The sequence below is a fragment of the Halichondria panicea genome, chromosome 12 (assembly GCF_963675165.1).
Source record: "Halichondria panicea chromosome 12, odHalPani1.1, whole genome shotgun sequence".
NCBI lineage: Eukaryota > Metazoa > Porifera > Demospongiae > Suberitida > Halichondriidae > Halichondria > Halichondria panicea.
This window is the reverse complement of record NC_087388.1, coordinates 1475025-1501482: the sequence shown is the minus strand read 5'-3', so window position 1 is coordinate 1501482 and position 26458 is coordinate 1475025. Positions and strand designations below refer to the sequence as shown.

Sequence of the window (26458 nt, the reverse complement as noted above, 5' to 3'; positions counted from 1 at the left end):
TATTTCTATCGGCGGGATCGAGGCCATATTCAATCACCATTTTATCTATTAGCTCTATATGACCACCAAGGCATGCATAGTGAAGGAGCGTATAACCTTTGTCATCTCGAACACGATAACTAATGTTGATGTGTTCAAATAACGCATCAAGGACATGCACATGACCAATTAAGCAGCGCAGCTAGGATTAACGGTGTATTGTTCTGGTTATTAGTGCAATTGATATCAACACTGTGCTTACTCATCAGGTGTCTTACTACTTCAACATGGCCTTCAAGGGCTGCAATATGTAGAGGTGTGTTTCCATCATGATCTCTATCTGCGGGATCGAGGGCATATTCCATCACTAGTTTATCAATCAGTTCTACGTGGCCACCAAGGCATGCACAGTGAAGGAGAGTGTAACCATTGTCATCTCGGAGATGGCAACTACAGTTGAATTCTTTGACTAACATATCCACAACATGCACATGACCATTCTGCACTGCTTCCACCAATGGAGTGACATTGAAACTATTAATACTATCGACATCAACACTGTGCTTACTGATCAGGTGTCTCACTGCTTCAACATGTCCTGTCATGGCTGCAATATGTAGAGATGTGTCTCCATCACTATCTCTATCTATGGGATCGAGGCCATATTCCATCACCAGTTTGTCTATCAGTTCTATGTGGCCACCATGGCATGCACAGTGAAGGAGAGTATAACCATTGTCATCTCGGAGATGGCAACTGCTGTTAAATTCTTTGACTAACATATCCACAACATGCACATGACCATTCTGCACTGCTTCCATCAATGGAGTGACATTACTATCATTAGAGCTGTCAATAAAAGCACTGTGCTTACTGATTAGGTGTCTCATTGCTTCAATGTGTCCTTTCATGGCTGCAATATGTAGAGGTGTGTCTCCGTCATTATCTCTATCTGCGGAATTGAGACCATATTCCATCACCAGTTTGTCTATCAGTTTTATGTGGCCAACATGACATGCATAGTGAAGGAGAGTATAACCATCGTCATCTCGGAGATGGCAACTGCTGTTAAATTCTTTGACTAACATATCCAAAACATTTACTGAACCAGATACCATCAATGGAGTGGCATTGATATTATTTGTACAATTAATATCAGCGCTGTGCTTTCTGATCAGGTGACTCACTGCTTTAACGTGTCCCTTCATGGTTGCAATATGTAGAGGTGTGTTTCCATCAACATCTCTATCTACAGGATCGAGGCCATACTTAATCACCAGTTTGTCTATCAGTTCTATGTGACCACCATCGCATGCATAGTGAAGGAGAGTGTAACCATTTTTACCTCTGACATAACGACTGATGTTGAATTCTCGGACAAATGCATCCAAAACATGAACATGACCATTCAGCACAGCAAGCATTAATGGTGTATTGTTCTGATTATTAGTGCTATCAACATCAGCACTGTGCTTACTGATCAGATGTCTCACTGCTTCAATATGTCCTTTATGACTGCAATATGTAGAGGTGTGTTCCCATCGTCATCGCTATTTGTGGAATTGAGGCCATACTCCACCATCAGTTTGTCCATTAGTTCTATATGGCCACCATGGCATGCATAGTGAAGAAGAGTATAACCATTGTAACCACGGACATGACAACTGCTGTTGAATTCTTTGAATAAGGCATCTATAACATTGGTACAACCATACAGTGCAGCTAGCATCAATGGTGTACTGTTGTGATTATTAGTGCAGTCAATGTCAGCATTGTGCTTACTGATCAAGAGTTTCATTGCTGGAATATTTCCTTCTTTGGCTGCAATATGTAGAGGTGTGTCTCCATCATTATCTCTATCTTCGGGACTGAGGCCATAGTCCATCACCAGTTTGTCCATTAGTTCTATGTGGCCACCATCACATGCATAGTGAAGGAGAGTATAACCATTATAACCTTGAACATGACAACTGCTGTCGAATTCTTTGACTAACACATCTAAAACATGCACATGACCATTCAGCGCAGCCAAAATCAATGGTGTGTTGTTCCGGTTATTAGTGCAATCGATATCAACACAGTGCTTACTGATCAGGTGTCTGACTGCTTCAACATGTCCTTCAAAGGCTACAATATGTAGAGGTGTGTTTCCATTGTTGTCTCTATCTTGGGGATTGAGGCCATATTCCATCATCAGTTTATCTATCAGTTCTATATGACCACCATCACATGCACAGTGAAAAAGAGTATAACCATTGTAACCTCGGACATGAAAACTACTGTCCAATTCTTCGATTAATGCATCCAAAACTTGTACATGTCCGTTCAGCGCAGCTAGCATCACTGGTGTAACGTTTAGGTTATTAGTGCAATCGATATCAACACTGTGTTCAATGATAAGATGTCTGACTGCTTCAACATGTCCTTCAAGGGCTGCAATATGTAGAGGTGTGTTTCCATCGTTGTCTCTATCTTCGGGATTGAGGCCATATCCCATCACCAGTTTGTCTATTAGTTCTATATGACCAACATCGCATGCATAGTGAAGGAGAGTATAACCATTGTAACCTCGGACATGACAACTGCTGTTGAATTCTTTGACTAATGCATTCAAAACATTCACATGTCCGTTCAGCACAGCTAGTATCACTGGTGTAACGTTCAGGTTATTAGTGCAATGGATATCAACACTGTGCTTAATGATAAGATGTCTGACTGCTTCAACATGTCCTTTAAGGGCTGCAATATGTAGAGGTGTGTTTCCATCGTTGTCTCTATCTTCGGGATTGAGGCCATATTCCATCACCAGTTTGTCTATTAGTTCTATATGACCAACATCGCATGTATAGTGAAGGAGAGTATAACCATTATAACCTCGGACATGACAACTGCTGTTGAAGTCTTTGACTAACGCATTCAAAACATTCACATGTCCGTTCAGCACAGCTAGTATCACTGGTGTAATGTTTAGGTTATTAGTGCAATCGATATCAACACTGTGCTTCGTGATTAGGTGTCTGACTACTTCAACATGTCCTTTAAGGGCTGCAATATGTAAAGGTGTGTTTCCATCGTTGTCTCTATCTTTGGGATTGAGGCCATATTCCATCACCAGTTTGTTTATTAGTTCTATATGACCAACACCGCATGCATAGTGAAGGAGAGTATAACCATTATAATCTCGGACATGACAACTGCTGTTAAAGTCTTTGACTAACGCATTCAAAACATTCACATGTCCGTTCAGCACAGCTAGTATCACTGGTGTAATGTTTAGGTTATTAGTGCAATCGATATCAACACTGTGCTTACTGATCAGGTGTCTCACTGTTTCAACATGTCCGAATATGGCTGCGATGTGTAGAGGTGTGTTTCCATCATTATCTTTATCTCCGAGATCAAGACCATATTCCACCACTAGTTGGTCTATTAGTTCTATATGGCCACCCTCACATGCATAGTGAAGGAGAGTAAAACCCTTGTATCCTCGGATATGACAACTACTGTTGAATTCTTTGACTAACATATCCAAAACAGGCACATGACCATTCAGCACAGCTACCATCCCTGGTGTATTGTTCCGATTATTAGTGCAATCAACATCAGCATTGTGCTTACTGATCAGGTGTCTCACTGCTTCAATGTGTCCTTTCATGGCTGCAATATGTAGAGGTGTGTTTCCATCATTATCTCTATCGCTGAGATCGAGGCCATATTCCATCACCAGTTTATCTATTAGTTCTATGTGGCCTCGTTTGCATGCATAGTGAAGGAGAGTATAACCATTGTAACCTCGGACATGAAAACTACTGTCCAATTCTTCGATTAATGCATCCAAAACATGTACATGTCCGTTCAGCGCAGCTAGCATCACTGGTGTAACGTTTAGGTTATTAGTGCAATCGATATCAACACTGTGTTCAATGATAAGATGTCTGACTGCTTCAACATGTCCTTTAAGGGCTGCAATATGTAGAGGTGTGTTTCCATCGCTGTCTCTATCTTCGGGACTGAGGCCATATCCCATCACAAGTTTGTCTATTAGTTCTATATGACCAACATCGCATGCATAGTGAAGGAGAGTATAACCATTGTAACCTCGGACATGACAACTGCTGTTGAATTCTTTGACTAATGCATTCAAAACATTCACATGTCCGTTCAGCACAGCTAGTATCACTGGTGTAACGTTCAGGTTATTAGTGCAATCGATATCAACACTGTGCGTAATGATAAGATGTCTGACTGCTTCAACATGTCCTTCAAGGGCTGCAATATGTAGAGGTGTGTTACCATTATCATTTCTATCTGAGGGATCGAGGCCATATTCCATCACCAGTTTGTCTATTAGTTCTATATGACCAACACCGCATGCATAGTGAAGGAGAGTATAACCATTATAATCTCGGACATAACAACTGCTGTTAAAGTCTTTGACTAACGCATTCAAAACATTCACATGTCCGTTCAGCACAGCTAGTATCACTGGTGTAATGTTTAGGTTATTAGTGCAATCGATATCAACACTGTACTTACTGATCAGGTGTCTCACTGTTTCAACATGTCCGAATATGGCTGCGATGTGTAGAGGTGTGTTTCCATCATTATCTTTATCTCCGAGACCAAGACCATATTCCACCACTAGTTTGTCTATTAGTTCTATATGGCCACCCTCACATGCATAGTGAAGGAGAGTAAAACCCTTGTATCCTCGGATATGACAACTACTGTTGAATTCTTTGACTAACATATCCAAAACATGCACATGACCATTCAGCACAGCTACCATCCCTGGTGTATTGTTCCGATTATTAGTGCAATCAACATCAGCATTGTGCTTACTGATCAGGTGTCTCACTGCTTCAATGTGTCCTTTTATGGCTGCAATATGAAGAAGTGTGTTTCCATCACTATCTCTATCCAAGGGATTGAGGCCATATTCCATCACTAGTTTGTCTATTAGCTTCAAATGGCCACCATTGGATGAATATGGAACTCCCTTTGTTACGGCATAATGCAAAATTGATCTCCCTTCGATACTTTTCACAGAAAGGTCCATACCATATTCTGAAACAAGACGCTCCACAAGCAGTACATGTCCTCCAAAACAGGCACAGTGGAGAATACACAATCCATGGAAGCCCCTAATATTCAGATTTGCTTTCTTTTCTGTAACTAACCGATTTATCAAGTTGTTGAGACCGAGTGATGCAGCTACAAGCAATGTAATAAAGCCATCATCTTCATATTCCTTGAATTGAATATAATCAACAAAGAAATTGCTTATCAGATGCATCGTTTTCTCCACTGCTTCAGAATCATTGTAATACTCAAAGACGACATCCTCAAAGAGTTTAACATGATGAGATTCCATCTGACTACGGCTAAAGGAACAGGACATGTAGTCTCCGTTGGAGAGGTGTCTACCACACATTGATAATAGAAGCAACATGATAATTATTTGCATATGTTTGTTCTTAGCAGCAATAAGAAATGGTGTATTTCCACCATTATCAATAGTTCCTATGTCAGCACCAAAGTCATTGGCTAGTGTCCAAACCGTATCGAGATGACCATTAGCACATGCAAGATGAAGAGATGTTTGACTGTGTGAGTTTCTGAAGTCCACTTCATATTGCTTTGTTTTCAACAGCTCTATGACCTCATCTAAGTCCCCACAGCTTGCAGCAGTGTGCAGAGGAGTATCACGTGACTGGCTGTCATCAGCCATTTATGGAACTATGCATTGTGACAGAATTTAATTTACACATAATTCAATTCTTTTATACTGATCTCTAGCTATATGGAGTAGCTAAGTCGCACTGCATCATTAATTTTTTTTATAAAGTGTTTATGCAATTCATGAACAAAACAATATCGATTTTTGCTAACTGCACACACTAACCAATGGCAATACGTGGGACGAGTCTACCTACCAGCGAAAATTGAATGGGCCAAATCGCTCTCAGTCAAAACCTGATCTAAGGACAATTCTAGCTGATGTCTTGTCTGCATGTACTGGGCACCTTGGACGAAAGCTAACTTCCGTTAATTTGAGCACCGCGGGTGCTGGTGCCTCGGTGGAGATACCAAAAGCTACATAACATAAAGCTAATAGCTTTTATACACACGTTATTTAATATCATGATGCATTTAATTTGCTGCATGCAAACTCAAGGAGTGGGTAATGATCGACAATGATTGTTTAAAAAATATCCACGCCAAATTAAAATTAATGGCTGCATCAGCAGAGCCTTGCAGCTCTCTTCTGACTCTTGCAGCTACCAATAGCTAGCGTTCTAGTGCAGAGCTAACTAGAGTCAGCAATCAATGTTCAGGCTAATCAATTAACGGACGAAATATCTCCTATATATAGGGGAGCTAAAAAAAGCAGAAGTGGTCCTCTCACAGACAATGGCCAAGGGCTAAGCAACAACTTTCCGGAAAATAATCCATTGCAAACCTTCCTTGTCTGAACTAGAGCTGCATAAATGCTTAAACCGAAACAAAATAAATTCGATCAATAATCGACTGTCTATATAATAGAAGCTAGCTAACAGGGGACAGCTGGAACTTGACACTGTATATTGATAGGCCAACACCTCAGCTACATGTGGCACTTCAATTGGCCTCTTACTTTTCGACATAATTATTAGAACGAGTTTTACTAAGTAGAGTAGCAACACTCAGTAAACAAGTTTTGCTACGCACTCTTCTGAAAAGACTGCAATGGAAGTCCAAGTAAGCAAAACTATAGGCATAACTCGAGAATGAAGCATTATATTGTAAATCCACAAATTAAAATCCAAGCAATCAATAATCAGTCAATCGTAATTATCCCATTACTATAGAAACCCCCACAGCTAAAATACATTGTTTTTAGGAATTTTACGGGTTTGTGCATGCGCACACTAAATTCTCACCGATTATTGATTGCTATATACACACCCCCAAACTTGTTCGAAAAGTTTAAAGTAGCCGAGGTATTGGCCTATCAATACACAGTATCAAGTTACAGCTGTCCCCTGTTAAGTTAGCTCTATTAGACAGTAGATTATATTGTTTTGATCGAAGTTATATTGTTTTGGTTGGAGCATTTTATGCAGCTATAGTTCAGACAAGGAAGGTTTGCACTGGTTTATTCTTAGCTTTTGCTCGCTTTTACTCGACAAAGAAGCTTTAACATCAAAATCTGCCACTATTTAAACCAAGATATTGTTGTGTGAAGACTACCTATGCTGCAAACGCAGTGCTATGGCATCCAGGTGAGTAGATATACTCGTTCAAACAAACAAACAAACAAACAGACAAACAAACCAACAGACTACTATACCCGTGGCCGCCCACGCACCTCGGGTAACAAACCAACAGACTACTATACCCGCTGGCCGCGGCACGGCCTCGGGTATATAATGAATGGCTGCATCAGCAGAGCCTTACAGCTCTCTCTTCTCACACTTGCAGCTACCAATAGCTAGCGTTCTAGTGCAGAGCTAACTACTAAATAGAGTAGCAACACTCCATGCATGGACAAGTTTTTCTACACACTGACTCTTTTGAAAAGGCTGCAATGGCATTCCAAGTAAGCAAAACTTGAGAACAAAGCATTATTTTTTGCTTTTTACAATTTGCTCACACTTTTACCTTTGAACTGTCATATTAATAAGTGAATACTGAATATGAAAAAGTTAATGCAAAAAACTCGTTCTAATCAACAAAAGGATGTATACTGTAGATGTTAAATCTACATTCATGCACTCTTGGTACATGAAAGAATCACAATGCCTACCCAGACTGCACTGAGAGTGAGAGGAGGTAAGGCTGCTTCCTTGCAACTAGCTGAAAAAGTATGAGATCTGCTCCATGCTGCAGCTCAACAGCATGCACAATAGCCTCCTTCACAAGGCCTTAGAGGAAGAGAGGCCTGGGATATGATCGAGGCTACACAAGGAGCTGACTCAGCAACAGCAATAGTTGACCGCTATGCACTTTATTAGTTCTAGCTAGCTAGCTAGCTAGTATAGTATGTCCAGCTAGCTAGCCTACATCCTTTATACTCTTAGTAGCTAGACTTGGCTGTTGTCTAGCATCTCTTAAGCCAGTGAGTCTACATGCAGATGCATAAGTAACAAGGTTGGTGGCAAAATTGTTGTAACCTCAGCTCAGACTAACAATGCATAAGTAATCTAGTTTTTTCAAAAGGGGGGGCTTCAGCTCCTCAAACCCACCCTCTGGATCCGCCCCTGTATGTCCATGGGTATCTATGAGTATTTATATATATCCATGGGTATTTATAAATGTCTATGGGTATATAAATGTCCATGGGTATTTATTATATGTCCATGGGTATCAGTTTATAAATGTCCATGGGTATTTAAAAATGTTAGTGGGTATTTATCAAAGTGAGGGTATTTATCAGAAGGTGATGATACTTTTCAAGAAGTGGTTTTGTTACATTACAGTGATAGTCACGTGACTGTTACATAACCTGCCACATGGTCACAATGCAAGCCACGCAGAAGGGTCTGGCAACTGCAGGTGCCGGCCAGAGGAGGTACGACATCCGCGTGTCATCCGTATGTCTTTAACACACACATTCCGAACATTGACCTAAGGAATGTGTGTGTTAAAGACATGCGGATGACACGCGGATGTCGTACCTCCTCTGGGTGCCGGCATGCATGTGCATGCCCACCCTATAGTAGGCGTGGCAGATTAGCTGCTAAGCATGCTAATCCATGCTAATCCATGACATCATGTGGGTGTGGTTTTATGATATGAGTGAGTTGATGATGACGTTTTATGCACATTTACAATCTGATTCAGGGGGCGTAACTATAAATTTTACGGGAAGGAGCCAACACCCCCGCAAAATGTTTGCCCAGAAACCACACACATAGCTCTCATATACACGTGTGATTGTAATTATGCATGAAGCATTTCGTTATGTGGCGGCTTCTCACTTCTTTTCACAGGAAGACTGGACCTACATGTATATAATTATATAGATGTGCAATGATAAGCTTAAAGGGCCTAGCTAACTGAATCTGATTCATCAGTTTGACAGCATTCATGATACCAAAAAAAAGGGTAATGAGGAACTTGCATGCTTGCATGCATGAGTATTAATTTCTAATTTCTGTATGCATGTCAGTGCAAGTGTTGGTCTACTGTAGTAAGCGAAGGTACACTCTTGTATGCTTGTTGGATGTCATACACAACCAAGTCACAACTGTTTCAAGGTTTTTCCATTGATGATCAACTGATTTGCTGCATCTCTCCAAGATGTCCTCATCTAAACGAGGATGAGTGTTCTTTGCATTTGAACCGTATATATAAAGCACAGTTTCCAGGTAGGAACCTGCTAGCTATGCCTAAAGTGACTGCATGGTCTCTGTGCGCAAAGCATACTTCCCACGCTAATTTCAGCAAGAAATGCAAGAAGACTATTTATGCCAACAATATTAAACACTCCACCAGTTTATATTGGCATGCACAGTAAGGCTGAAGTTACACATAAAGACCACCCACCTACCCCATGCATACCTGAAAACATCACTTGTATATAGTAATACATGCATGGTTAAATTTAACTGTGGTCAGCGTTAAGTATTTCATGACATCCAGTGCATGCGCAACACACCACAAGCATTTGTCTACTAGGTGTCCTATAAAAGGAATGATGTGACTCGGAGATGCAACAAATCAGTTTGTTACACAGCTTCACTTGTGCGCACATTGGATAATATTGGCTATGGTAGTGGTGTTTGCTCAGGCCTGCAACCCTCGGGCCTCCGTCAATACCGAGCCAAGCACAAGTATATAACATCACTAAATAAACACTATAATAATTATAGCACCTTTATAAGTAGAATTACTATAGTAAAGGTAAAAAACTTGATACTGACATGATGATGTATTGCATGACACTGAGGCATAAATTGAAAGTGGGACTGATGTATTGCATGACACTGATGGCATAAATTGAAAGTGTATATTATAGTAGGGATTTGTGAGTATGGTGATCAGTTGACATTTATTAAACAGCACACACACACACACACACGCACACGCACACAAATACACTATCGTATACCTCGCTTGCGCACGTGCACTGAGGCATAATTAGGTAACACTCAGTGGCGGATCCAGGGGGAGATCTCAGGTTGCCGCGGATCCCCCCTTTCAGCCAGGCTAGCTATTATGGCTTTAGTACAGCTACCAGCTAGCTTTCTATAAGTTTTTGTAGATATTGTATGATTTGTAGCTGTTGTATCAATGATTATGCCTCGGTGCGCATGCGCAAGCGAGGTATACGGTAGTGTGTTTGTGTGTGTCTGTTTGTGTAGACTGCTACAGATGCTCAAGGATCAATGAAGTGCAAGTAAGAGTTTCTATAGGCTTCTAGTAATGTTTTCATTCGTGGATTTGCAAAATAAAGCTTCGTTCTCGAGTTATGCCTAGTTTTGCTTACTTGGAATGCCATTGTAGCCTTTTCAGACCTTTTCAGAAGAGCACGCAGCCAAACTTGTTTACCGAGTGTTGCTACTCTACTTACTAGTTAGCTCTGCACTAGAACGCTAGCTATTGTATCCTATTGGTAGCTGCAAGAGTGAGAATAGAGCTGCAAGGCTCTGCTGATGGCATCCATTAATTTTAGCATAGATATAAGAGGGAGAGGGATGGGAAACGCTACGTAAATAGCATTGACGATCCGCGTTTCGGTCAATGTTTTCTTCTTTATTTCCTCCAGCCCATGCTTTTAGCTAGTACTAGGCTATAAACTAGCTACTGAGCTCCATGTATTAGCAATGGCTAGTGGAACAGTCACAACAAGGTAGCAGCAATAGTTAGTGAGACCCTCCAAGCAGTAAAAAGCAGCTTGGACAGCAAATTCTTGAGAGGAGCTCTGTCTGTACCGTTGAGTATTCCAGTACAGTCACAGACATGATAGAGAATTATGGAAATGTAGCAAAGTTCTGTCGTAAATTACTGTGCCGATACGATGAACCAACTATCAATGAATACAAAGAGACATGTACCTACATTCAATCATTGATGTAACTTTCTAAATGGGTACCCAAAAAGTATGCTTTTAAAAACCAGCTTACTAAGACAAAAATGAACATTACTTACCAACCTAAAGCCAAGTGGCTTTGATTTTACTTGCATACAATGCCCAGCTACTTAAGAAAGAGGGAATCATTAATATTTTGGGCTGTAGTCACAGCCTCTCCTTGTAGAAGGTACACAAAGCCACTAGATAGAGCCGAAACGATAATACAACACTCAAAAAACTGCCTTTGAAAGTTTTCAAGCTCTTGGTGAGATACACAACGCTTCTATATGATGCACAGTAGGCGTGGATGCTCAGCACAGGACTAAGAGTCCCAGTGGGGAGCTGTGAATGATAGTAATAACATTTCCCGCTGGGTTGGCGGGGTGTCTAGAGCCGTAACGCGGATCAACTTTTGGCATTACACAGAAGTGATTGTGCGCACGTGCTCCGTTTCCCATCCCTCTCCCTCTTATATCTATGATTTTAGACTTGAACTTTTTATCGATCGTTTTTAACGACAATCATGGTCGATCATTACCCACTCTTAGTTTGCATGCAGCAAAATAATGTTCATCACGTACGTGTATAAAAGTATTAGTAGCTTTATGTTATGTAGCTTTGGCATCTCCACCGAGGCATGCTTTCATTGTAACCTGTACCTGTTGTTTTGATGTATCAACTGCCAAAGGAGTGTTCAAAGTCAATGGTTAGCCTATAGGCTAGCTAGTTGACTGTTCGTGGCAGCTAGTTAGCTCTACGCAAGTCTATTATGGGACTTTCCCAGGCTGAGAATGGGATTTTCCTTAATCTTACTGCACAACATGTGACCGGAAGTGGGCGTAACCCCAAAATTATTCGCACTATGCGCTCGTTAGTTTGCAGGGCCGTAGACAGCGGGGGGCAGGGGGCAGTTGCCCCCCAGGCATTCTAGATCTGCCAAAATACTGCACATGCACAATGCTTTTATTGATTAGAATGATGTAATGAAATTGAGATGTGGGCAGGGCTATCTGATGCGCATGCTGACTGTTGAGAACGAGTGATGACCTGTTTTTTAGGTAAAATTCTGAGCTCCACTGCGCCTCTGGAAGCAGGAGTACCTTTCTAGCTCAAGCTACCTTGTTTTAGTTGATCTAAGTTGGTGCCACAGCAAGTTGCCATACTCAGAGGATATGAAATAACAGTTGACCTTTTTTTACTAAAAAAATGTTCAGCTTTTATTTTACCACCCCTGCACACTAAGCTATCTACGGCCCTGGTTTGGAATCCCTCTTTCATTTTTCCTGGATCTACCACTGAGTCACTGCCACTGAGTCACTGTGCTATACAATGCCATTACACACAACACACATGCAGCACACAATGCAATTGTACTACACGCAACACATGTACACATGCAGACAATATAAAGACAATTTACTATTGTGTTACTCGCATACTGGTTTGAGTAATCCCTTACGAATGAAGGTATACAAGGCCTATATACTGCGTTTCTAGCGAAATTGCATGCGCTTACTTTGAGTGTCATTCGTTTGCAATGACTCGAAATTTGCAACCAAAAGAGCCTCCTTGAACTTATTAAAACCCATGCAGTATTGGAGGATCCAGTGATCCCCGGTCACTGAGTGTTTTGTAAAATTTATGCAGTGTTTATGGGGGTCACTAATTAAATCTTAAGAGTCACTGGATCCTAGGGCCCAGGGTCCGGGGTTCACTGAGCCCTATAGTACACAATAATTATATGGTATGCAGAATAACCTCTATACAATCAATACAAATTCTAAACACTAGCTATAATTATTAGTAAGATGAGCTATTAATTAAAGGACTGGGAGCAGGTTTCTGCATGCAGACACTTATGTTAGGTAGTGTGCATAAGAGTGGTACAAACAACATGTAAAAGAGAGCTATTCATAAAACAGATCAGAATTCACAAAAGTGAGTTTTTACCTTAGAAAACCACTTTTTGTCTCTAGTCTTGTGATGGGACAACTGGTACAGTCTGCTTGGTTGCTTGTTTAATTTCAAGGCTTCTTCAAATCAAGTATAGAGATTTTATTGCACATGTCAAACAGGAAGTTAAAATGTCAGAGGAAATGGAAGTTGTGGTAAATTAAAATGAATGTGTCAAGTCACACACAATTCAGTGTTCCAGTATCATAAAAATTATTGATATAACAATTTAGCTGGCGTACGTGTGTCTATACATGACGTGTGTCTATATAAGAATCTTTTCGTTAAGTGTCAGCTCGTCACTTCTTTTCACATGTCAGGAAGACTAGATTGGCGCGTGTTTCACAGATAGCTGGTTAGATCTAGCAAAGGGCCTAAATCATCAATCTGGCTAATTAATTTGACAGCATTTCCACAAAGAAACATGCAGAGGCAGTGAGCATTCCTTGCTTGGTGCAGTTTAATTAGGCCTATACTGTGATGAAAGTGAAGGAACGCTATATGGTTTCATCAATTGCACACACTGATTTGCTGTACCTGTATCTCTCTTCAAGTTTTCCTCATCCAAAATGAGGGCGATACTGCTCCTATGGCTTCAAAAAACCATGACAGGTATTTATATACATGAATTGAGTGAGAACCAGTTTACAATGTCAAGAGTTGTATAGTGCAATCAAGGGCGTCCTTGGTACAATCATGTTAAGTATTGTGACAAACAATATAAAATATGTTATGGTAGTTGCAAAGGAAATCAAATTAATGCCAAATACTCCAGTAGTGCCTGCAAAAGTGTCATGAGTGCATAGGGATTACTATCAATTACAGTGGAACCTCTGTTAACGACCACCTCCGAATAAAGGCCAGCTGCTATATAACGGCCAGGCGCCCAGGTCCCAAATGAACAAAACAACCTCTCAACAAAGGCCACCTCTGTATAAAGGCCAAAACATTGTTCCCCAAAGATGTCCGTTATAGAGGGGTTCCACTGTAGCTTGCAGTATGTTCGTATAATCTGCTCCAAAAAGCATTACATTAGAGCACTACATGCACTAACTTGAAACACTATAGTAGCAAAGCACACATTTTACAATTTTGCAGCGGTGCACTCCTATTGTTGACCATTGCAGTATGCATGTGAACTATTGTATCCTCCGGTATAAGATGGCTGCAAGTATTTGATTAACGCATCTTCTAAATGCGTACATGACCATTCAGCACGACTGTTATCAATAGAGTAGAGTTGTCCCTATAAATAGTGCAATCAATAATTATCAGTACTGTGCTTACTAATTATGATCAGGTGTCGTCTCACTGCTTCAATCCGAATTACAAAGTCTCCTTTGTCGACATCCCCTTCCACGGCCGGTACCTCAATCGTTTCGACCACATTTTCGATTTGCAAATCATTGTTATTAAAGACAGGCTCACACACTGGACCATCTTCTTGGCCTGATGCATGCAAATGTCACAGACCTTGCAATGGCAAACCTCGGAACGTGACAAGAATTGGAGGACGCTGCAGAAGTGAGGTTCTTAGGGAATGCACCCTTTACGAAAAAGTCAGCAAAGCAAAAGCATGCAGAAGGAAGGATGCCACCAGAGACCGCCCACCAGAGACGGCCAGAAGGCTCAAAAGGATTACATAATATCACGCTTGGCATCTATATCCACCCACACAATTTACAAATGCACCGCTTGGAGAACGTCATTTCATCAAGTCATTACGACCAGCTTGTCAACACTGTATATACACAGACCAGCCTATCGAGCTGTGGTTGGGATTGTAGTATGAAGAGCCAAACCGTGACTCGAGTACAAGCAACTCCTGAATAAGTTGTCTTGGCTCAAATCAGGCCCATAAATTTCATCTATTATTCTATTTTAAAACGTGCTTAATTGTTCTCTAATTATACAAAATTAAGCCGTATAGACATAAACCAGCACACAACTGACATAAATCATTGCTTGCTGACTTGAACTGATATAATCGTATAATAATGATAATAATAACATCGTTATGCAAATATACGTAATGATCTAGTGCAATATGCAGTTATGTATGTTGCCAGCACTTTGGGATTCTTTTTCCATACGTCACAAAGAAATGAAGGTGCTGACTAACCCATAGAATGAGGTTCAGTTATCATAATTTTAGCTGGCATACACGTGTGATTGTAATTATGCATGAAACTTTTCGTTATGTGGCGGCTTCTCACTTCTTTTCACAGGAAGACTGGTGCGTGTGACCTATATAATTATTTTTCATATCAATTTCAAGGCTTCTTCAACCCCAAGTTAGACACTATAAACTACTACCACAAGTAGATTTTATTCAAACAGGAAGTTTCAGATTATGAAATCAAATGGATGGGTGACTAACGCATATATACCAAGAGTGTACTCTTGCCCATACATTACTCGAATGTTTAGGTTCTGTCAAGTCACACACATCATTGGCTTCATCAATCGCACATCTGGTCATTTAATTTTGATTCACTGTATTCATCTAAAACGGGTGATGCTGTGTTCCAAAAAGCCAAGGCATGTATGTATAATAATCATTTTCTGCAGAGTTGTATACTATACATTGATGATGCAAGTCATGTATATATTGTTGGATAACGTGAGGAGATTATTATGGCAGTTGTGGAGGAAATCCAGCTAAAGTGTTGTGGTTGCATAGAATTAGGTACCTAGAGTAGGTGCTCGAAAATGTACACTCAAGTAGTGTAGATTGAAGATATTAGTACAACCAGTCATAGGATTGACAGTGCTCTATTGTGTGTGTTTTCAATTGCACACATTTTGACTCATGTTCAGACTGCTCTCTTTCTGCAGGGAAAGCCGGGCCACAGATATACAGCGTGTGCTTGCTTTCTATCATGCTCCAGTGTTATATAGCGTATATCAGAAGAGGAAACAATGCACTGCTTGTGTGACAACCGTTCTGAAGCTACAAGAGCCTGAACAGGCTTAATAGTGGTGCAGTACACTTCTATATATATATACATGTGCAATATGTACTCACCCCCGTGACCCCCAACACTGCTGACTGTTTGCATTAAATATGACTGCTAAACTGAACACTGACAACTTTCTGACCCTCGGCCTCACTGCAAGAGCGAAGAAGTGATACAGAGCAGTGGCGGATCCAGGAATTTTAAAGGAAGGTTCCAAAACAGTTAATTGCAAACTTTGATCCACTGGAATTTGACAGCCATGGCAAATACAAAGCAAAAAGGCAAGGCCAGAGCAAGGGGCCCTGCGCACAACAAAGAAGCTGTATAGTGTGTATTAACTTTTTGGTACTTATTTAATGAACTCCTGCTTTTACTAATATCGAGTTTTTATGATGCGCATTTATTGTAGTCACTGAATTATTGATGTGTATATACTTTCATGACATTTAAATGTAACAGTTACTGGAACTGGAAAGGAAGTGATGAATAACTCATACTGAATGTATAGGTTCTATTGGCGCAATTATATCATGTCCTACACATTTAGCTGATGTATAATTATGTTACGTGTCAGGGTAACTGAATTGGTGTATAGGGGTAGATATGGCATTAATAAGCTAAAGCCAATCTGGATCCGAGAATATTAAAACAGAGGCAGTGACTGATAAATAACACAGTATAATTATAATTAAGTCATGACATTGCATGCACAACCGGCCATTAGCTATATAGAACTGAGTGCAAAAATTCGTTCTGTACAGTAGTAACAAAAATGTGCTAATTTTGAAGGACGTAAGATGTTGCATATAATTATATCAGTAGAAAAAATGACAATTGGAAGTGTAGCAGTAGGTAATTTTTGCTTAAGTGGCAAGGCATGAATTCTGAAAGTTCAGCGACACAAACATGTGTTGGATTGAACAGCTTTATCTACAGTATTTAAGTGCAATTGAATGCATGCAGCTAAATCTACACATAATGTGGTACAGATATGAAACACGGAAAGTGCATGACCATGTAGCATGACGAGCGCTTGTCATCTTGTTGGCTCTGATCATCTTGTCTCTCTGTTCATGCTCACAATGTCTTCAGAAGTGAGGGAGAGGGGAAAAGCAAGACACTGCCAACGAGAGCCAATGATGGCAGCAATTGATTGGAGAAAGTTTTATTGTCAGGACGGACAGATGATTGTTTTCGATAATGCTTTTCTTGTGTAGAAGCACGTCTACAATAGAATAAATGAATAATTATAGCTATAATTATAGCTATAATTATAGCTATAATTATACCTATATAATTTATACCATATTATTATACAGCGGGTATATTCCGAGGGTATAATGTTCGTGGTTTTCACTAATTAAGCATGTACCGTTATACCCACAAAAATACTGCTATTCCACGAAAACCTTAATTTCTACCAATCATTCCGCTACCCTCGAAATATACCCGCTAAACGGTAGTATACTTACTGTGCTCTTGTGAGATTTGACTTGTTTTGTTGGACAATCCAATCGTAGGTTGACTACGAGAGCGTCTACCAATGTTTTCCAGGTGGGTTCTTGAGACATTCACAGACGAATTATTTCTTGGCAATAATTATCACCAGGGAAGGATGCTTCGTTTCATTCCTATAAGCAGTTCAAAGCAGAGTCAATCATGGACTCACACATCGGAAACAACAAATTAATCTGTACAAAGTGTAATTAAGCTCATGAACAAATTAAACGTTGGGGTTTGTTGCTGCTTACTCCAGTAGAATATCACCTGTTTTGAGCTGATCCAATGTTGAGTTGTAACTTTAAGGGTATATGCATTGGAAACAACAACATTTACATGTGGTGTGTGCGTGTGCGTGCTTGAAACTTACTCCAGTAATAATTATGTAGATCCAGTCCATCTTTTGGGATGACCCAATCTTTCGAGAAGCATAATCCTTCTTTCCATGACTTGCTTAGTTCCTTCTGCTAATGCTTCATCAATATCTCTTAGGTGCATTTGTAGCATTTGTAAAAGTTTCATCCTTGAGATTGCTCGGATAAAGAAGATAAACAGAAGACAGTACAGAAATCTATTTTGTTTCCTGAATAACTAGATGCAGAGTGTATATATTTTGTTGCCAATTCTCGCTATCAGTTCTTTCCTATCAGCTTCTTTAGGCATATCGACAAATACATCCACTCCATTCTTCATAAGCCTGTATACCAACATGTGTAGACCAGACATGACAGCGAGGATTGGCAGCATAATTGAATCTCTGCACTCAAAGAACAATTAGCAGTAGAAGAGTCAGAAAATCCAAATTAAACAAAAGTAACAAGTTATCGTATTCGTTTTGCTGCTGTGTGATGAAGCTCAATGCACAGGGTGAATACTCTTGTTGTGTAAGTACTCACGTCAGACATGAATGATATTCTACTTGAAAAACACGACCGGGTTTAATTACCGTATAGCGCGAAATTTTCAAGAGGCTTAATTTTCGCTGATTTCGTGGGTTAGCAATCCTACACGAAAATTGAGTCCACGAAATTAGTTCAGTTTTTAATTAGAATTATCTGCTATAACATGCAAAGATTAAAGCGTGGCTTCCAGGTAAACAGTCATTCCACAAACATTGTGCAACGAAATGCTTTTAGAGGCCATTCCACGAAATATAAGTGCCTCAAAAATTTCGCGCTACGGTAGTCAACTTAATACCAAACAAACACATGACAATGTACACAGTCTACATGTACGTACAAGGAACATCAGTCTCCGAGCTATGTCGGAGGCTATACTGCATAAACATGCAGACATAGAGAATACTTAGGTGCAATTCGAGCATTCGTAAAAGGTTCATCATTGAGATTGCTCGGATCAAGAAGGTAAAAAGTAAGCACTATAGCAGCACAGAACTCAACTTTTGCTTCGAATACCTTCGGAATAACTAGTTGCAGAGTGTTGGAAGTTCGACTTGACTTTCGATGTCACTTCTTGCTAGTAAAATCAGTTCATTACTATCAGCGTCTTTAGGCATATCCACAAATATCTCCACTCCATTTTTCATAAGCCAATGCAGACCAGTCCACCAGATGCGACAGCGAGAATTGGCAGCATATACCTCTGCAATCAAAGAATCAGAAGCTGTAGTGGAGAGTCTGTGTCTTGTTGGCAGGTTTTGTTTTAGGCAAAGTTGTCAGAGAGGTGAATGATTCACATGAAGAAATCGTGTTGGGAAGAAATCAAATCCGTCATCATCACATTTAGCATACCATCCCAAAGTAATCTTATCATCTTCGGATTTAGGCCATTGAATTTCTTCAAGTTTGATATCATAATTATATAGAGCCGGGGAAAAGAGATGAGATTTCTCTTTAATGAGAAAGAGTGTGGTCCTCTTCCACGTACACGTTCTTAATTTCTTGACAGTACTGCAGCTTCAAGTATAGACATTCTTTTGTGATGTACTCTGGTACACTTTCCAGTAGTGATTCTGGAATAATGCCTATATACGCTGAACTATAGGTGAGGTCCGCTTTAGCAGACTTTGAAAACAGTTTATTGTGTACATCTGATGTGAATGTTGATATCTTGAGAATGATTATGTGGTTCTCAATGGAGTCCCTTTCTCTCTCTATCACCATTAGCAGACCCATATCATGTAACTCTCTTATGAGAGTGTATAGTGATGAAGAATTTAGTGGCAGCGGAATTCCAGTCTCTTCTATAAGAAGTAAGGAGACTTACTTCGCAAGCTGGAACGTGTTAAAAGTTTTTTTCCAGGAGAGAGCTTGTCTTTGGGGAAAGTTCAATGGGGGACGTTAGTAAATTCTTTACTATTATACAGTTCCTCATACGACATCAATTAAGAGCAACAATTTGAAAATCATCAGCTGTTGCAGAATTTGTACAAACAAAAGATTAGACAAAAATTACTTGGGCGAAGAGTTAGTATTAACTAATAAGAATTGACAGCTAGTAAAGGCTAATAAATTATTTAGTCGTATAGTGTATTGCAAGGCAGTATAGAAAATTAAATTCAAAATTCAAATTCAAATTGCAGTAGACTAGAATGTATTTTTGCTAATGGCCATGAGTTCGGAAAGTTTAGTGACACAAACAAAGTTATGCATTTTGGTGAACAGCTATATAATTATATCTACAATAGGTACATTAACATAACAATGTGCTGTGATGCATGATACTCAGATATGAAACATTGAGAGTGTACGGAGAGTCTCTCTCAACTGACCATAAGTTGCTGTCTCCCTGGCTTCCCACTTCTGCAGCATGACGAGTGCTTGTCTGGTCGGCTCTGCTCCTCTTGTCTCTCTCTTGATGATCACAATGTCTTCAGAAGTGAGGGAGAGGGGAAAAGCGAGACACTGCTATCGAAAGCCAATAATGGCAGCGAACGAATGGATAAAGTCTTCGTCAGGACGAAAAAATAAATCCTTTCCAGGATTTTCTCTTGTAGAGGAACATCTACAATAGATAAGTATAATTCACACTTTGAATAAGCAGTATGCATACTTAGAAATATGCACTATAATTATAATAATTATAATTTACTATGTTCTTGTGAAATTTGACTTGCTTGGCGGGACAATTCAATTGAAGGTTGACTGAGAGCGTCTGCCAACACTATCTAGGTGGGTTCTTGTAACATCCACAGTCGAATTACTTCTTCTTTCTTAGCAATATCACCTGGGAAGAATGCTTCATTCTCAATGGCACCCAATTTGTAGTTATTGAGAAGCTGCTGAAATGTTTGAGCCTCACATTTTCACTTCTTTGTCCCCAACAGTCCAACAGTTGGTTTTAATTGGTGACCAAGAAGAGTTTCAACAGAGAAAAAGAAACATGGATATGACGATTGTCCGAGATTCAGATGTAGTTGGCATGCCTACGACAGGAGCAGCCAAACACAATTACATCATTTGTAAGAAATCGAGAAAACTTGTTGGACTGCTACAGAAACTTTGCAACTCATTCTCCCCCTACTGTTATGCTGAAACTATACAAATCTTTCATTAAATCTAGAATATGTCAATTGTTTGGAACCCACACTTGAAATGCATTATCAAGGATATGGAAAAAGTCCAGAAGTTTGCAATAAAGGTTTGCCTAAAGCAGTGGGACTACTCTATCAGCTATTTGGAACTTTTGAAACAAGCAGACCTACCAACGCTGGGTCAGAGAAGGGTATTGGCCAGTCTGCACCATTAATTCAAAATTCTGTATACTATGAGGAAATACCGAAGAAGAGACAATTAACATACAATACAAGACATGTTAACAATCTGTCTCTGACTCCAGTATCATACAGAACATCGGTCCATAGTAACTCCTTATTCCCAAGGACCATTGAACTGTGGAACAGGATTATGGCAAATTGTGAACTTATAATTAGCACTTGTACTCCCTTAAAATTATTTACTTAATGACCCTGTAGTACTTGCATGCTTTGAATAGGTATAGTTACACTATTATTATTATATTTTATTTTTTAGGTTTAGGGTACTAACTTATTAGCTTCTGCTATTTTATTGTATCCTGGCTTTGCCGAATTGTAAAAAAAAAAAAATCATTAAATCAATTCGACCAAAGATAGTAGATCTAGTTATCGAAGAAGCTGAAGTTTTTGAGCCTCACATTTTCACTTCTCTGTCCCCAACAGTCCAACAGCTGGTTTTAATTGGTGACCATCAACAGCTACAGCCAAAGCAAACTTACTACGAGCTTGAAAAGAAGTTACGACTTTAATATCTCATTATTTGAGCGCTTAGCAAAGAACGGTTGTCCTGTACAAACACTAAGTATTCAGCATCGAATGAGACCTGAGATTGCCAGCTTGATTACTCCAGCCATATATAAAGAACTGCACAATCACGAATCAGTATACAACTATGGTCACATCCAAGAAATTGGTAAAAACCTCTTCTTCATCACCCATACTCAACCAGAACTAGCCGAAACAGACGATAGACAAAGTCACTCAAATCCTCACGAGTCAAATTACCTAGGAGCTCTCTGTGACTATCTGCTGAAACAAGGCTATAAACAAGAGGAAATAACCATCTTGACTCTCTACCGAGGACAACTGCTGAGATTTAAAAAATTCTCAGAGCCAGAAAGATCAATGGTGTTCGAACAGCTGTTGTTGACGACTTCCAGGGAGAAGAAAACCGAATCATATTGCTGTCCCTTGTGAGGAGCAACAATGAACAAAGAATTGGATTTGTCGGAATTGAGAATCGTATTTGCGTTGCTTTGTCGAGAGCCAAAATGAGCTTGTTCATAATTGGTAATATGGAAATGCTTCGTGACAAGGTTAAAACGATATGGCCTAAAATAATAGAGAGCTTCACAGAAATGGACTGTATTGGTGAAGCTCTCCCATTACATTGCCACATCCACCAAGACCAAAAAGTAAATGCCCGAGTGGCTGAAGATATTCTCAAATGCCCAGAGGGTGGATGCCAAAAGAAATGTGAAACTTGTTTGCCCTGTGGTCATGTCTGCCGTCGACTTTGTCACCCCTATGACATAGAGTATCGTGAGTACAAGTGCTTACAAGGTTGCAGAAAACAATTGGCTTGTGGCCATGTCTGTAAACGAATGTGCTACAAGTGTTCAGTGCTATCTCAAAGAAGATCTAGTAGAGTGCTCAGTGCCTTGCGGTGCTTTGTTAGATTGTGAACATCCATGTACTGGAACCTGCTACACTTGAAAAATGGGACGTCTTCACATTGGCTGTAAGTCCAAATGCGATCGTACCTTAACATGTGGTCACCGTTGTGACTTTCCTTGCACACCAAGCTGCCCTCCATGCTCCAAGCCATGTGCCAAATTTTGCACTCACAGCCATTGCCCTAAGAAATATTTTGAACCATGTGCTCCCTGCATGGAGCCTTGTGACTGCATGGTCCTGCCCTCATTTTACTTACACCCAGCCATGTGGAATGCCTTGTAATCGACCTCCTTGCGATCAGCCATGTCCAAAACGCCTGGAGGAATGCAAACACAGGTGCATTGGACTTTGTGGAGAAGTTTGCCCAAAAGTTTGCCGTATTTGTAATAAAGAAGAGGTCACTGAGATAATTTTTGGACCCGAGGATGAAGAAGATGCCAGATTCATTCTTTTGCCTGATTGCAATCACATTGTTATGGAAATGCTTGATAAATGGATGTCAACTGACAACAGTAATCCTACAGGAGAGTCCCAGGAAATCACTCTCAAAGTATGCCCAAGGTGCAAGACTGCAGTGAGAAAATTCCTCCGATATGGCAATGATGTTAGGAGCAAACTGGCTGATGTGGAAGCTATAAAGAAGAAGCAGATGAGTACTATTGACTCCATTGACCTGCAAACTGAACTAGCGAGATAAGTACAGGACTCGAAAAGGCTAGCTCTTTGAATTGATTGTTTGTTGCCGAAGAATTGAACGAGTTATATCGAACGATTCCACTGTAGGCAAGAAAAGTGTTAATACTGTTCTCTTCCCTCACATTACTAAAGCTAAGCTTTCATTTCTGCTCCAAATTGTCACTACAAGTGAGATTTTCTCCAATCTAAAGCTAAATCTGCTTTCTGTAACACAATCCTGTTATCAACCAAAGATTGATAGCTCTAATAAAACGAGGCCTGAACTACCTTAAAGAGTTCATTATGCAATTCGCAGCATCAACTCTCTGATGCTGAAGCTGAAATGCGAAGACTCACCCTTCTAGCAAAGCTTATTGAGCTCCAAGTTAAAATGATTCCTATCAAACCCCTTGTTTCTACCGATGAATGTGATTTAATCATCTCACCTCATATGCTGTATGGTCAGAAGCAGCTAACCTTGCCAACTTTGATTCGCTGGAACATAACAGATTGTAGTTTTACTGAATTTCCTTATAATATTATATTAACTTTTTGTGTAATTATATTGAACTCTTGCTTTTACTAATAGCTCGTGTCGAGTTTTTATGATGCGCATTTATAATCTAGATCTATAATTACTGTTTTTGTGATTGTTAAAAACATTGTAGCATTATAATATTTACTCGCGTAACGTTTAAATACAACAGTTACTGCATGGAACTGGAAAAGGAAGTGCTTTGTTTACCTATCATTTGGTATTCTAAATATACTACACACTTATAGCGGGCTATGTGATGTGTGATTAGGAAACCGTTCAAATTGGTATAATTATATGGGCTAATTAAATCTAGAAATATAAGCTAAAAAGTCCATATAATTGTGCTGGCTCATGCATGGGAATATTAAAACAGGGGCAGTGAGAGGGTGCATGTCTGGTTAAGTTTACCATTCTCGATAGAACTGCTTATTAATTATGTACTGCATGCACAGGTATATATTCGTACAGTACAAACTTTTATGAATGTGACAAACAGGATACTGTATAACTATTATTATACGTAACTACTGTACTGTGTATTGAGTAATAATGTAGTTATGAATAACACAGTACATAATTAAGCCATAACATTGCATGCACATTCACCCATGCAACCATTAGCTATAGAACTGAGTGCAAAAATTCATTTCATTAATAATACAAAAATGTGCTAATTTTTTTGAAGGATGTAGGGTGTTGCATAAAAATGACAATTGAAAGTGCAGCAGTAAGTAATCTTTGCTTACGTGGCAAGGCATGAATTATGAAAGTTCAGTGACACAAAAAAGTGTTGGATTCTATATCTACAGTATATGTGTAAGTGCAATTGCAGTTAAATCTACACATAATATGCATGGTACAGATCTAAAAAATGGAAAGTGTATAACAATTCAGCATGACGAGTGCTTGTTTGGTCGGCTCTGCTTCTCTTGTCTCTATTGATGCTCACAATGTTTTCAGAAGTGAGGGAGAGGGGAGAAGCAAGACACTGCCAACGAGTCAATGATGGCAGTCAAACGATTCGAAAAAGTTTAGCGCGCGACAGATGATTGCTTTCAATAATACTTTTCTTGTGTATAGAAGCACGTCTGCAATAGAATAGCTATAATTATAATATACTATTATTATAGTGGGTATAATTATTTCGAGGGTATAATTATAATGTTCGTGATTTTTCACTATAATTAAGCATGTACCGTTATACCCATGCACAAAAAGACTGCTATTCCGTGAAAAATTTTTTTTAGAACAGTCATTCCGCGAAGTTTATACCCTCGAAATATATACCTGCTACGGTAGTGTACTTACTGTGCTCTTGTGAGATTTGACTTGTTTTGTTGGACAATCCTGTAGGTTGACTACGAGAGCCTCTACCAATATTTTCCAGGTGGGTCTTACAGACATCCACAGTTGAATTATACATTCTTCTTTCTTGGCAATATCACCAGGGAAGGATGCTTCGTTTTAAATTATTTCCAAATAAGCAGTTCAAAGCAGAGTCAATCAGGGACTCACCCATCGGAAATAACAAGGAAATAATTAAGCTCACAGCAAATTAAATGTTGGGTTTGAATGCTGCTTATTCCATTACTCCAGTAGAATATCACCTGAGCTGATCCAATCGATTGGAGTGGAGCACTTTCTGTCTTTATCGGTAACGTTATCAGTGCCTGCATGCGTATTAATTATTAGGAGTTTTATCTTTGTAGGGTATATCTACCAACACTATCCAGGTGGGCTCTTGAGACATCCACGGTCAAATTATACTATCTTCTTTCTTGGCGATATCAGGGAAAGGTAGTTATTCCAATGGATTAAAAAATTCATTCCTAAGTAATTGAAAGCAGAGTCAATCAGGGAACAACAAATCTGGGGGAAATAATTAAGCTCATGGACAAATTAAACGTTGGGTTTAAATCCAAGAATATCACCTGAGCTGATTCAATCTTTGATTAGAGTGGAGTATGTTCTGTCTTTATCGGTAACTTCTTCGTCAGTGCCTGCGCATCATTAGGAATTGTATCTTTAATATCTATAATAAAACATTGATTACACTTACAGGTGGTGTGTGCATGTGCATGCAATGTGAGTGTGTGCTTGAAACTTACTCCAAAATCCATATCTTTTGGGATGATCCAATCTTTATAATTGCATGGAGCCGTATAGAGATGCATAAATACTGTCATTTTTATCCATGACTTGCACGCTTAGTTACTTCTGCTAGTGCTTCACTAATATCTCTGAGAGCACATTTCTAGCATTTTTAAAAGTTTAATCCTCGGATCAAGAAGGTAAACAGAATTAAGGCAATAATCAGTATACAGAAATCAATTTTGTTTCCATAACAATAATAATAATTATGCAGATTGTTAGCATATTTTTCGCTGTCAGTTCTTTCCTATATCACCGTCTTTTAGACATATCGACAAATACATCCACTCCAATTCTTCATAAGCCTGCATATACCAAGTATAGTACATGTAGACCAGACATGACAGCGAGGATTGGCAGCATATAATTGGACCTTTGCGATCAAAGAAGTAGAAGAATTAGAAAATTCAAGTTATTATAGAGAGCCTGCGGCTTGTTGGCAAGCTTTGTTTTCATGAAAAGCTGTGAGA

General features: G+C 39.5%; 1 pseudogene; it reads right to left on the bottom strand.

Annotated features, from left to right (window-relative positions):
- LOC135344803 (serine/threonine-protein phosphatase 6 regulatory ankyrin repeat subunit B-like) lies at positions 1-13439 on the bottom strand (annotated as a pseudogene).
- Between the last annotated feature and the right edge of the window lie 13019 nt (positions 13440-26458).